The sequence below is a fragment of the Mobula birostris genome, chromosome 3 (assembly GCF_030028105.1).
Source record: "Mobula birostris isolate sMobBir1 chromosome 3, sMobBir1.hap1, whole genome shotgun sequence".
In the NCBI taxonomy this organism is placed as follows: Eukaryota; Metazoa; Chordata; class Chondrichthyes; order Myliobatiformes; family Myliobatidae; genus Mobula; species Mobula birostris.
Genome location: NC_092372.1, coordinates 213,810,073 through 213,825,795, shown reverse-complemented (window position 1 = coordinate 213,825,795; position 15,723 = coordinate 213,810,073).

Here is a 15,723-nt window from a genome sequence, read left to right as displayed (position 1 = left end):
TTGTAACATATAGTTACAACAGTGCAAAGCAATACCGTAATTTGATAGCAGAACAGACCATGGGCACGGTAAAAAAAATCTCAAAGTCTCTCGAAAGTCCCAACATCTCACGCAGCCAGTAGAAGGATGAAAACTCTCCCTGCCATGAGCTTCCAGCGCCGCAAACTTGCCGATGCAGCATTCTGGAAGCACCCGACCACAGTCTGACTCTCAGTTCGTCCCAAAACTTTGAGCCTCCGACCAGCCTTTCGACACCGAGCACCAAGCACCTTCTCTGCTGAGCGCTTCAACCCCAGCCCCGGCCACCAGCAACAGGCAAAGCCGAGGATTTGGGGCCTTCCCCTCCAGAGATTCTCGATCGCACAGTAACAGCAGCAGCGAACCGGGCAGTTCAGAAGTTTCTCCAGATGTTCCTCCGTGCTTCTCACATCCATCTCCATCAAATTAGGATTGTGCACAGCTCCCTATTTAACAGATACAATATCATTTCACTGGAGAGGCTGTGCACGCTGCATCGTGCCGCCATCATTCATAATTGACTTGAATTATGAATTGAAGTAGCAAATATAGGTGGTTTCAAAAAAATGGTGTGTGATACAGAAATGTCATGCCAATTTTCATGCTCAGCAGCTCAAGATCCATCCAGGAAACAGATCTATGTTGTCCAGTATTATTTAAAAATGCATGAACATCTGCATCAAGATAAGTTATTTTTCGAAGAGTTGTTTTTCTTTTGAACCTTGTGTCATCTCATTGTTTCATAGCAATTAATACTTTCTAAGTGGTTGTAAGCAAAATTGCTTTCAAACCTCTCTATTCATCTTCAGTAATTAAAGTTTCTGAAAATGCACAATAGGTTCACGAAATATTTATAATACAATCTAGATCAGTGTTTTTGTTTGAGGTCTATTGATAGAATTTATATCAGCAATATCACCCTCCAGTGAATATTCAGCATTACAGGTTTAATTGTTAACTTTCTACAGATGGATTTTATTTTCTGTGATTGAGCTGCAATGAAGAAACAGGACCAGGAGTGGGCTGGCTGACCATTGAGCATTCCCTGCCCTTCAATAGATTTGTGGTGAATACATTCTTGGCCTTAGCTTCACTTTCTTGTTCTTTCCCATGGCATTTGATTACCTTGTAGTTTAAATGTAGTCAATTTTTAGATTATGAGAACACTCAGTCCTCGTTTATTGTCATTTAGAAATGCATGCATGCATTAAGAAATGATACAATGTTCCTCCAGAGTGATATCACAGAAAAACAGGACAAACCAAAGACTAACACTGACAGAACCATATAATTATAACATATAGTTACAACAGTGCAAAGCAATACCATAATTTGATAAAGAACAGACCATGGGCACTGTAAAAAAAAAAGTCTCAACTCCTGATCGACTCCCGAGTCCCCGATAGCAGGCGGCAAAAGGGAGAAACTCCCTGTCATAAACCTCCAGCCATTGACAAACTGCCGATGCATTGGAAATGCCCTACCACAGCCGATGCTGAGTCCGTCCATCCGAAAACTTCGAGCCTCCGACCGGCCCCTCTGATACAGCCTCCCGAACGCCATCCTCTGCCGAGTGCCTTCGACCTTGCCCTGGCTGCCGAAACAAGCAAAGCCGAGGATTCTGGGCCTTCTGCTCCGGAGATTCCAGTTACCACACAGTAGAAGCGGCAGCGAAGGGGGCATTTCACAAGTTTTCCAGATGTTCCTCTGTACTCTCACATCCGTCTCCATCAAATCAGAATTGTGCACGGTACCCAATTTGACAGATTACAGATATCATTCACCAGAGAGGCCGCGCGCGCTGTGTCACGCTGCCATCTTCTCCTCCTCCTTCTCCAATTCCTGCCACCAGTGTAGAATGGTAGTGACGCACAGCAGAGAAATGGCTCCTTCTGGTTATTTGTGACCATGATGACTATGGTGCCTGGCTACACCAATCTCAATTGCCTGTATTAGGTCTATATTTCTCTCCACCTTTCCAGTCCAAGTATCTACATGAACACCATTTAAATGTTGCAGTAGCATCTGCCTCTATCACCTCCAGTGGCAGCTTGTTCCGGATATTCATCAGCCTCCTTGAAATTTCTCCCTCTCTTTGAACCTGTGCCCTCTAGTTTAGGTTTTCTTGCCCTGGGAAGAAGACACTATCGTTGTCCCTCATAATATGTGTAAATTTCTGGAAGTGAGGTGAGAATAAACTCAGCCTACAATCCTCCATTCCAGGAACCATACAGGTGAATCTCTTCTGCACTCTTTCTCCTGCTACAACCTTCTGTGGTGTGGACCGTGCACAATACTCTCCTCTCCTATCAGATTCCTTCCTCTCCAGCCCTTTACCTTTCCCACCAACCTGGCTTCACTGATCACCTTCCAGCTCTCCTCCTTCCCCCCTCCCCGACCTTTTTACTCTGGCATCTTTCCCCTTCCTTTCCAGTCTTGAGGAAGGGTCTTGGTCTGAAATGTTGACTTCATTTCCATGGATGCTGCTGGACCTGCTGAGTTCCTCCAGCATTTTGTGTTTTTTAGCTTTGAATTTCCAGCATTTGCAAAATTTCTTGAGTTTACAATAGTCTCAGTGCTGTCTTAATAATGTTTTGTATAAGTGCAATGTGATGTCCCATCTCGTACTCAGTGCTTCAGCCTATGAAGCCGAGCTTTCCAAATGCCCTTTTCAGCACCCTATCCACTTCAAAGAGCTAGAGGCTTGCATATCAAGATCCCAAGGTCTCTGCTATTTATATATTCTTCCAGAATTGGACCTCCCAGAGCGCATTACTTCACATGTCATAGTCAGAGACTATTCCAGCACAGAAACAGGCCTTTCAGCCCATCTGGTCCATGATGAACTATTATCGTCTGGATGAAGTTACATCTTCCTTTGCACCACACAACTTTCATGCTCTTTCAATGTACCACTGTATCCTTGCGCAGCCTTCTTTTCCACTATGACTTTACTAATTTTAGTGTTGTGTCCAAACTTACTACATTACCACTTACATTACCATCCAAGTGATAAATTTATATATCATCATTGTCATCATTACTATGTGCCATGTCGTATGACATGGGCGATCATGGTCTATGACCACGATTGTTCTTGGCAAATTATTCTACATTGTCTTCTTCTGGGCAGTGTCTCTACAAGTCATGTGTCTTCAGCTATTACCAATACTCTTCAGAGATTGTCTGCCTGGCGTCAGTGGTCGTATAACCAGGACTTGTGATTTGCACCGGCTGTTCACATGACCATCCACCACCTGCTCCCATGGCTTCACGTGACCCTGATTGTGGGGGCTATACTTTGCCCAAGGGTGATCTGCAGGCGAGTGGAGGGAAGGAGCACCTTACATCTCCTTTGGTAGAGATGTATCTCCATCCCAACACACCAAATTTATATATACATCTCTACCAAAGGAAGTGCAAGACTGCCTGCCTCCTAGCCAATTTCGGATCCAGTTTGCCAACGAACCTTGATTCAATGACTGTTTCCTCAACTTTCTGATGTAGAGATTTTCAAACTCCATAATCATCTGAGGGAAGAAAATCCAAACCTCTTCCATTGGAAATGGGCATTCCCCCAATTGGAACAGCTTCTTTCCAATTGTGATAAGACTGCTGAATGGACCCTGATCCGGATCTGGGCCGTACCCTCCAAATATCCAGACCTGCCTCTCGGTTTTTTTGCACTACCTTACTTTCCATTTTTCTATTTTCTATTTATGATTTATAATTTAAATTTATAATATTTACTAATTTTTACTATATTTAATATTTTTAATATTTAATATTTGTAATCCAGGGAGCGGGAGGCGCAGAATCAAATATTCCTGTGATGATTGTACATCAAATGTTTGGCGACAATAAAGTATAAAGCATAAAATATAATTTTGAGATTTTAGCATGATTACTTTGCCAGACACCTTTGATGGCGATAGAGATCATTTTCAGTTTTCTCTATATAGTTTTTGATTATTTATTATCATTGGGTTGTTTTTGCCATAATGACAGACTTAATTAAGGATTTAGTATCTCTGCCCTTTCTCTATGTCCCCTTATTAACTTTCCAGTCTCACCATAATATGTACTGAGGCTACTCTCTTTTTATTTACTTGTGGAAAACCTTACAGTCTGTTTTTATATTTATACTCAAACCTTGTCTTTTTCCTCTATGTATCTTTTCAGCTATCCTTCTTTGGTTTCTAAGCTTTTTCCAACTCCCCAGAAATCTTCACATTATTGTTTGCCTTTTTCAAAGTGATATCATCTCAAAACCTCGCAGTTACCCACAGATGGTGCATTCCTCTCGTAGAGTCTCTGCTTCTGACCAGAATATAAATTTATGAAGCATTTCCTTTAATATTGGAGAATACTAATCTACCATTTTACCCAAGGGTCTGCTTTCTAGTTGGTTCCTCAACATATTCCTCTAATAAATCATCCTGAATACATCCCATAAACTTACCCTAATTGCCAATTTGATTTCTCTAATATAGATGATAATTTAAAATTGTCTATCATTATTGCAATATCACTTATGCATCCTTCTACTGAGTTTCTTGATTTATTCTCTGCCCGAGAACTACAGTTAGAGAGCCTTCATTTTAATCCCTACATTGGCTTTTTAGTTTGGTATTTCCCATCTTCACCAAAATGATTCTACACCTCGAGCCTCTGCCGTCCCTGTGACCACGTACGTTTCCTCTGAGTGCTCCTGTTTCCTCCCACATTCCAAAATTATCTGGGTTAGGTCTAGTAGATTGTAGGTATGCTATATTATGGGCTACCCCGGGACGCTCCTCCGACTGTGTGGTCATTGATGAAAAACAATGCGTTTAACTGTGTATCGATGTTAATCGAATTTCAAAGTACATTTGTTATCAGAGTACATACAACCCTGAGATTCACTTCCCTGCGGGCATAGTCAGCCAATCTATAGAATAGTGACCAAACTGGGATCGATGAAAGATCAACCAGAGTGCAGAAGGCAACAAGCTGTGGAAGTGCAAATACAAATAAATAGCAATCAATAACAAGAACATGAACTAGCAAGATAAAGAGTCCTTAAAGGGAAATCATTGGTTGTGGGAGCATCTCAATGGATGGGCAAGTGAGCGTAGTTATCTCCTTTCTTCAAGAGCCTGACGGTTGTGGGAAAATAACTGTTCTTGAACCTGGTGGTGCGGGTCCTGAGGCTCCTGTACCTTTTACCTGATGACAGCAGTGAGAAAAGAGCCTCTGATGATGGATGCTGCTTTTCTACAACAATGTTTCGTGTAGATCTGCTCAATGGTTGGAAGGGTTTTACCTGTGATGTACTGGGCCAAACCCATTACTTTGTGTAGCATTTTTCCATTCAAGTGCATTGGTGTTTCCATTCCAGGCCATTATGTATCTGGTCAATGCACTCTCCAAATCATATCTATAGAAGTTTGTCAAAGTTTTAGATGTCATGCCCCATCTTCGCGAACACTTAAGGAAGTAGAGGCGTTGCCATGCTTTCTTCATAATTGTACTTATGTGCTGGGTGCAGGACAAGTCCTCTGAAATAGTAACACCCAGGAATTTAAAGTCGCTGACCTTCTCCACTCCGAACCTCCAACGAGTACTGGCTCATGGACCTCTGCTTTCCCTCTCCTGAAGTCTACAATCAGTTCCTTAGTCTTGCTGACATTGAATGAGAGGTTGCTGCTATGATACCATGCAGCCAGATTTTCAGTCTCCCTTCTGCATGCTGATACATCACCACCTTTGATTCAGCCCCTGACACTGGTGCTATCAGCGAACTTGAGTATGGTATCTGAGCTGAGCTTAACCACACAGTCATAGGTGTAAAGCGAGTAGAGCAGGGGGCTAAGCACACAGCCTCGTGGTGCACCTGGGCTGATGGAGATCATGGAGGAGATGTTGCTGCCAATCCGATCTGACTGGGGTCTGCAAGTGAGGAAATCCAGGATCCAATTTCACAAGGAAGTATTGAGGCCCTGGTCTTGGAGCTTATTGATTAGTTTTGAGGGGATGGTGGTATTGAATGCTGAACTCTAATCGATAAAGGGCGTTCTGATGTATGCATTTTTGCTGTCCAGATGTTCCCAAGATTGAGGTAAGAGCCAATAAGATGGCATCTGCTGCAGACCTGTTGGTCTGATAGGCCAATAGGAGTGGATCTAAGTCGTCTGACAGGCAGGAGCTGATATCCTTCATCATCAGCCTCTTAGAACACTCCATCACTGTGGATGTAAGTGCCACTGGGTGATGGTCATTGAGGCAGATCACCACACTCTTCCTGGGCACCGGTATGGTTGAAGCCTGCTTGAAGCAGGTGGGTACCACACACTGCCGGAAAGAGAGGTTGAAGATCTCAGTGAACATTCAGCCAGTTGGTCAGGAACTGTGACAACTAAAGCTAATCCCTTTTTAATCACTTCTGAGCTCCCCGGTCTTCTGCTAAACTATCAGAGACTTGATCATCTTGTGATCGTGTCTGTATAAAGTTGATGAGTTTCACTCCGCCATTTATTCGATACATTTCTGCAATATTGAACGAAAGGATCAAAGATCAGTCTTATTTGCCATTTCCATTGACACGTGTTAGGATTATGCAGTAGTCTTCACCACACTCTGGCGAAAGAAATTTCTCTGCATCGCTGTTTTGAATGGACACCCCTCTATCCAGAGGCTGTGCCCTCTTGTCCTACACTCTCCCAACAAAAAACAACATTCACCAGTTATACAGATTAAAGAACTATATAAAACTTAGAGGCTAAAGTATGGATATAGAATAAAATGTACTTAAATAATAAATAACAGCAGGTATTTACAGTGTAAACTGCGATTGATGGCTCTGGGCCTGTACTCACTGGAGTTCCAAAGGATGAGGTGGGGACTTATCTTATTGAAACCTATCAAATACTGAAAGGCCTAGATGGAGTGGACAGTGAAAGGATATTTCCAGTAGTCGGTGGGGATGAAGGGGGCTCTAGGACCAGAGGGTACAGCCTCAGAATAGAAGGATGTCCATTTAGAGCAGAGATTAGGAGGAGTTTCTTTAGCCAGAGGGTGGTGAATCTGTGGAATTCATTATCATTGGCTGTGGAGGCCAAGTCATTGAAGCGGAGGTTAATAGATTCTAGATTAGACCATAAGACATAGGAGAAGAATGAGGCCATTTGGCCCATCAACTCTGCTCCACCATTCAATATTGGCTGATCCTTTTTTTCTCCTCCTCAACCTCATTTCCTGGCCTCCCTGTAACCTTTGATGCCATGTCCAATCAAGAACCTATCAATCTGTCGGAGCAGTGCTGCCAGGATAATCAAGGACACGACCCACCCAGCCAACACACTTTTCGTCCCTCTTCCCTCCGGGAGAAGGCTCAGGAGCTTGAAGACTCGTATGGCCAGATTTGGGAACAGCTGCTTTCCAACTGTGATAAGACTGCTGAACGGATCCTGACCCAGATCTGGGCCGTACCCTCCAAATATCCGGATGTGCCTCTCAGTTTTTTTGCACTACCTTACTTTCCAGTTTTCTAATTTCTATTTATGATTTATAATTTAAATTTTTAATATTTACTAATTTTTACTATTTTCACTATTTTTAATATTTAATATTTGTAATCCAGGGAGCGGGAAGCGCAGAATCAAATATCACTGTGATGATTGTACGTTCCAGTATCAATTGTTTGGTGACAATAAAGTATAAAGTATAAGTGTAAATATGCCCAATGACCTGGCCTCCACAGCTGCCTGTGGCAACAAATTCCACAAATTCACCACCCTCTGGCTAAAGAAATTTCTCCACATCTCTGTTTTGAATGGACACCCCTCTATCGTGAGGCTGTGCCCTCTTGGCCTAGACTCCCCCACCATGGGAAACATCCTTTCCACATCTACTCTGTCTGGGCCTTTCAACATTCCAAAGGTTTCAATGAGATCCCCCCTCATCCTTCTAAATTCCAGAGAGCACAGACCTAGCGCCATCAAACGTTCCTTGTATGATAACCCTTTCATTCCTGGAATCATCCTTGTGAACCTCCTCTGAACCCTCTCCAATGTCAGCACATTGCTTCTAAAATGAAGAGCCCAACACTGTACACAATACTCAAGCTGAGGCCTCACCAGTGCCTTATAAAGCCTCAGCAGCACATCCCTGCTCTTGTATTCTAGACCTCTTGAAATGAATGCTAACTTTGTAATTGCCTTCCTCATCACCAACTCAACCTGCAAGTTAACCTTTAGAGTGTTCTGCACAAGTCCCTTCGCATCTCAGATTTTTGGATTTTCTCCCCATTTAGAAAATAGTCCCCGCCATTTATTTCTACTATCAAACTGCATGACCATGCATTTTCCAACATTATATTTCATTTGCCACTTTCTTGCCCATTCTCCTAATCTGTCTAAGCCCTTCTGTATTCTACCTGTTTCCTCAACACTACCTGACCCTCCACCAATCTTCGTATCATCTGCAATCTTGGCAACAAATCCACCTATTTCATCATTTCAGTCATTGATATACAGCATAAAAAGAAGTGGTCCCAGCACCAACCCCTGCGGAACACCACTAGTCATTGGCAGCCAACCAGACAAGGATCCTTTTATTCCCACTGGCTGCCTCCTACCAGTCAGCCAATGCTCTAACCATCTTAATAACTTTACTGTAATACCATGGGCTCTTAACTTGGTAAGCAGCCTCATGTGTGGCACCTTGTCAAAGGCCTTCTGAAAGTCCAAATATACAACATCCACTGCATCCCCTTTATCTATCCTACTTGTAATCTCCTCAAAGAATTCCAATGTGTTCATCAGGCTGGATTTTCCCTTAAGGAAACCATGCTGACTTTGTCTTATATTTTCCTGTGTACTCTATCACCTCATTTTTGACAATTGACTCTAACATCTTCCCAACCACTGAGATGAGGCTAACTGGTCTATAATTTCCTTTCTGCTGCCTTCCTCCTTTCTTAAAGAGTGGAGCGACGTTTGCGATTTTCCAGTCCTCTGGCACCAGAGTCCAAATTTGAAAAATCATTTCTAATGCCTCTACAATCTCTAACGCTACCTCTTTCAGAGTCTTGGGGTGAAGTTCATCTGGTCTGGGTGACTTATGTACTTCTAGATCTTTCAGCTTTTTGAGCAGCTTCTCCCTTGTAATAGTAACTGTACCCACTTCTCTTCCTCACACACTACAGCATCTGGCTCACTGCTAGTGTCTTCCACGGTGAAGACTGATGCAAACCTCATTAACGTCATCTGCTATCTCCTTGTCCCCCCGTTATTATTTCTCCTGCCTCATTTTCTGGCGGTCCTATATCCACTCTCATCTCTCTTTTATTTTTACATACTTGAAAAAGCTTTTACTATCCACTTTGATATTATTTGCTAGCTTGCTTTCATATTTCATCTTTTCCCTTCTAATAATTCTTTGCTCTCTGTAGGTTTTTAAAAACTTCCCAATCCTCTATCTTCCCACTAATTTTTCTTTGTTGTATGCCCTCTCTTTTGTTTTTACATTAGCTTTGACTTCCCTTGTCAGCCATGGTTGTACTATTTTGCCATTTGAGTACTTCTTCATTTTTGGAATACATATGTCCTGTACTTTCCTCATTTATCCCAGAAACGCACGCCATTGCTGCTCTGCTGACATCCCTGCCAGCAGCTCCTTCCAATTTACTTTGGCCAATTCCTCTCCCATACCACTGTAATTTCCCTTACTCCACTGAAATACTGTTACGTCGGACTTCATTATCTCCCTACCTTACTATCTCACCTTTTCTATTTCCTGTTGTAACCTGCTGTCCACCTCCCACCCACTGTTGGGAGGCCTGTATATAATTGCCATCAGGGTCCTTTTACCCTTGCAGTTTTTTAACTCAACCCACAAAGATTCAACATCTTCCGATCCTATGTCACATCTTTCTACTGATTTGATGCCATTCTTTACCAGTAGAGCCACACCTCCCCCTCTGCCTACTTTCCTATCCCTCCAATACAACGTGTAACCTTGGACATTCAGCTCCCAACTACAACCACCCTTCAGCCACGATTCGGTGATGGTCACATCATACCTGGCAAGCTGTAATATTGCAACAAGATCACCCACCTTATTTCTTATACTACACGCATTGAGCTACAACACCTTGAGTACCATATTTGCTACCCTTTTTGATTTTGCATCCCTAATGTTTTGATACTCACCCTGTTGGCTATGACTATGTCCCATCACCTGCCTGCCCTTCCTGACAGTCTGACAGCACGCTATCTTTACTTTTTTACTATCCTTCCTATCCTGAGTACCTTCACTCCACCCCCTGCCAAATTAGTTTAAACTCTCACCAACAGCCCTAACAAATCTGCCTGTGAGAATTTTGGTCCCCCTTGGGTTCAGGTGCAACCTGTCACTTATGAACATGTCCTTCCTCCCCCAGAAGAGATCCCAATGATCCAAGAACCTGAAGCCCTGCCCCCTGCACCAGCTTCTCAGCCAAATCATCCTGTTTCTCCCCTCACTGGTGCATGGCACAGGCAGCAATTCAGAAATTACTACCCTGGAGGTCCTGCTTCTCAGCTTTCTACCTGGTTCTCTAATATCTCTTTTCAGGACATCTTTGCTCTTCCTTCCTGTGTCATTGGTACCCATATGTACCAAGACATCTGGCTGCTCTCCCTCCCTCTCCAAAATGTTGTGGATGCGATCTGAGATGTCCCTGACCCTCACAACTGGGAGGCAACATACCATCCAGGAGTCCTGTACACGTCCACAGAATCTCCTGTCTATTTCCCTCAGTATTGAGTCCCCCATCACTACCGCTCCCTTCTTCTCTCTCTTTCCCTTCTGCACCACAGACAGATGTTCAGTGCCTGTAACCCGGTCACCGTGGCGTTCCCCCGGGAGGTCATCCCCCACAAAAGTATCTATAGCGGTGTACTTGTTTTTGAGGGAAATGGCCACAGGGGTGCTCTGCTCTAGCTGCCTTTTCACCCCTTCCTATTCCTTCTCCTGACAGTCACCCAGCGACTCGTCTCCTGCAATTTCGGGGTGACTACTCCCCTGTAACTTTGATCAATTATATCCTCGCTCTCTCATACAAGCCGAAGGTCATCCAGCTGCTGCTCCAGGTCCCCAGCACGGTCTTCAAAGAGCTGCAGCCGGATGCACTTCATGCAGATGTAGTTCCCTGGGAGACTCTGGGTCTCCCAGGACTCCAACATCCAGCATGAAAAACACACAACCGCCATTTACTATATCAGATACAGTAAGAGAAAAGCAAAAAGAAAACCTTAACAGAAGCCTACCCAGAGCCAACACCTCCTCCGAGCCGAAACCTCCTTTGAGCCAAAACCTGACACTTCTCATAGTCATAGTCATACTTTATTGATCCCAGGGGAAATTGGTTTTTGTTACAGTTGCACCATAAATAATAAATAGTAATAGAACCATAAATAGTTAAATAGTAATATGTAAATTATGCCAGTAAATTATGAAATAAGTCCAGGACCAGCCTATTGGCTCAGGGTGTCTGACCCTCCAAAGGAGGAGTTGTTAAGTTTGATGGCCACAGGCAGGAATGACTTCCTATGACACTCTGTGCTGCGTCTTGGTGGAATGAGTCTCTACTCTCGCCACTGACCTACTCCCAACAATGGCCGCTCTGCTTGTCCCTCCTGTACTGTTATTTAACTTGCAGTGTTCTACTCTCGCCACTGATAGGGCCTCTGCAATGGTCAAACGCCCGAGGAGCTCTCTTTTTAAATAAGCGTCACTGACCTGTGAGAAACCTCTTCACAGCACTCTGCTCCCACCGCTGATTAGTAAGGGTGTCAAAGGTTACTGGGAGAAGGCAGGAGAATGGGTCTTAACGGTTTATTATAAAAGTGGTTTAAAATGTTTACTGTGCAATGCTGTGACTGAGGTACTAAATGGGGGGCGGGGGGTGGGTGTTGAGGACGGCTAACTAGAATGATTGATCAGAGTAACGATCCGGGGGAAGAAATTTTAAGGTGGTGTGAAGTTTTTGTTTTAATAGTTCTATCACACTTTCCAGAAGGGAGTACCCAAGTTCTATCTCCTCTAAAGAGGGGAGATCTCACTGAAACCTATTGAAATTGAAAGGCCTAGATAGAGTGGAAGTGGTGAGGATGTTTCCTCTAGTGGGGGAGTCTAGGACCAGAAGGCACAGCCTCAGAACACGAGGACGTCCCTTTAGAACAGAGGTGAGGAGGAATTTCTTTAGCCAAAGTGTGGGTAATCTGTGGAATTTATTGCCTCGGACAGGGGTGGAAGCCAATTCATTGGATATATTTAAAGAGTAATAATGTATGAGATCATGAAAAGGCAACGTAACTTCATTGGAGATGTGATTAGGAAAGAGGAGTTAGATGCATGGTAATTATGGGAAAGATTGAAGGGAAGAAAGCAAGAGGAAGGCAAAGACAAATGATGATGGAGACAGCAACCAGAGAACTGGAAATGAATACCAATGAATTGATCCATTTGACTCGAAATAGGAATGTGTGGGCCACGGCAGTCAAAACTCAAACTGGGCATGGCACCTAATGTTGATGATGATGATATTTAAAGCAGGTATTGATAGGTTCTTAATTAGTAAGGGTGTCAAAGGTTACGGGAAGAAGGCGGGAGAATGGGGTTGAAGGGGATAATAAATCAGCCATGATGGAATGGCAGAGCAGACTCAATAGGCTGAATTTCCTAATTTCTATATCTTATGGCCTAATAGAGTTCTTCCATCAGATTGCTTGTTGCTTTGTTTTTGCATTACATTTTTATTGAGTTTACTAAATGTCCAATGATTCACATTTACAAATCCAATGTGAATCTTGATTTTCCAGGCAAATTTGAGAAAACCTATCTAATATTGGTCTCTGGAGTCAGTGCCGGGGAGAAGAGGGAATTCTATCTTCTAACATGAAATTTGTTTCTCCCTGTTGTATGTTGTCAGTAAAATGCACCCAGCTGGCAAAGATTAGGTTTCCTTAACTATTTTACTGCACTGTTACAAACTTAAGATCATTGTCTTGATAAAAATATACAAGATGATAAGAGGCATACTTTTTCCCAGGGTAGAAATATGAGAGGGCATAAATTTAAGGTGATTGGGGGAGAATGTCAGAGGTAATTTTTTTTACACAGGAAGTGGTGGGTGGGTGTAATACACTGCCAGGGGTGGTGGTAAAGGCTGATACATTAGGGACATTTATGAAACTCTTAGATAAGCCAATGGATGGTAGAAAATGGAGGGTTATGTAAGAGGGCAGGGTTTGATTATTCTTAGAGTAGATTAAGAGGATGGTATAACATCTTGGGCTGAAGAGCCTGTATTCTGTTCATTGACTATAGCTCAGCATTTAACACCATCATTCCCACGATACTGATTGATAAGTTACGGAACCTGGGCCTCTGTATCTTGTTCTGCAATTGGATCCTCGACTTCCAAACCAGAAGACCACAATCTGTTCGGATTGGTGACAACATCTCCTCCTCGCTGACGATCAACATTGGTGCACCTCAGAGTTATGTGCTTAGCCCACTGTGTGGCTAGGCATAGCTCAAATACCATCTATAAATTTGATGATGATACAACCTTTGTTGGTGGAATCTCAGAGGGAGACGAGAGGGTACACAGGAGTGAGGAAGGCCAACTAGTGGAGTGGTGTCGCAGCAACAATCTGGCTGTCAACTTCAGTAAGACGAAAGAGCTGATTGTGGAGTTCAGGAAGGGTAAGACGAAGGAGCACATACCAATCCTCATAGAGGGATCAGAAGTGGAGAGAGTGATCAGCTTCAAGTTCCTGGGTGTCAAGATCTCTGACGACCTAACCTGGTCCCAACATAACAATGCAGTTATAAAGAAGGCAAGACGGTGATTATACTTCATTAGGAGTTTGAAGAGGTTTGGTAATACACTCAAAAACTTCTATAGATGTACCGTGGAGAGCATTCTGACAGGCTGCATCACTGTCTGGTATGGAGGGGCTACTGCACAGGACCAGAAGAAGCTGCAGAGGGTTGTAAATTTTGTCAGCTCCATCTTGGGTACTAGCCTACAAAGTTCCCAGGATATCTTCAGGGAATGGTGTTTCAGAAAGTCAGTGTCCATTATTAAGGACCTCCAGCACCCAGGACATGCCCTTTTCTCACTGTTACCATCAGGTAGGAGGTACAGAAGCCTGAAGGCACACACTCAGCGACTCAGGAACAGCTTCTTCCCCTTTGTCATCTGATTCCTAAATGGACTTTGAACCCGTGAACACTACATCACTTTTTGAATATTTATTCAGATTTTTTGCATGATTTTTAATCTATTCAGTATATGTATACAGTTACTGATTTATTTATCTATTATTATTTTTCTCTGCTAGATTATGTATTGCATTGAACTGCTGCTGCTAAGTTAACGAATTTCATGACACATGCCAGTGATAATAAACCTGATTCTGATTCTGATTCTGAGTTGTCATTGAACCCATGAATCTGGTCAAGATGGCACCTGTGTACAATGCTCCTTTGGCCAACATCCTCTGGTTAGATCATGAAACCATACACTTCTTTTTTGTCTTTTACAGTTGTTTTTCATCTTGAATGTAATTCTGGAACTGTTGGAGCCTGTGATTTGCAGTTTGGAAATTGTTTGGGTGTCTCTGAGGGGATTCTGGGATATAGAGGCAGTTTTTATGAACCTCATGGAGAGAAGGCTGAGAACTGATTTTCACTCTATTTTGCAGATTAAAGCTTCCATTGTTTGCTAATGAAAGTGATGAGGGAGATTGAAACCAAGCCTGCTTTTTTATCGTTGAGAGAACACTCTGTTGCAGGAGAGGGGAAACTGCCTTTTTATTGCTGGTGAGATCACTCTGCTACGGAAAGGGGAGACTACCTACTTATCGCAGGTGAGATCACTCTGCTACAGAGAGGGAGACTGCCATTTTATCCCCGGTGAGATTGCTCTGTTATAGAGAGGGGAGACTGTCATTTTATCCCCGGTGGGATCGTTCTGCTATGCAGAGGGAGACTGTCTTTTTATCACTGGTGGGATCGCTCTGCTATGCAGAGGGAGACTGTCATTTTATCCCCGGTGGGATCGCTCTGCTATGCAGAGGGAGACTGTCATTTTATCCCCAGTGGGATCGCTCTGCTATTCAGAGGGAGACTGTCGTTTTATCCCCGGTGGGATCGTTCTGTTATAGAGAGGGGAGACTGTCTTTTTATCCCTGTTGGGATCACTCTGCTATTAAGAGGGAGACTGTCATTTTATCCCCGGTGGGATCGCTCTGCTATGCAGAGGGAGAATTTCTTTCTATCCCCGGTGGGATCGCTCTGCTATGCAGAGGGAGAATTTCTTTCTATCCCCGGTGGGATCGCTCTGCTATGCAGAGGGGAGACTGTCATTTTATCCCCGGTGGGATCGCTCTGCTATGCAGAGGGGAGACTGTCATTTTATCTCCGGTGGGATCGCTCTGCTATGCAGAGGGAGACTGTCGTTTTATCCCCGGTGGGATCGCTCTGCTATGCAGAGGGAGACTGTCGTTTTATCCCCGGTGCGATCGCTCTGCTATGCAGAGGGGTGACTGTCTTTTTATCCCTGGTGGGATCGCTCTGCTATGCAGAGGGAGAATTTCTTTCTATCCCCGGTGCGATCGCTCTGCTATGCAGAGGGGTGACTGTCTTTTTATCCCTGGTGGGATCGCTCTG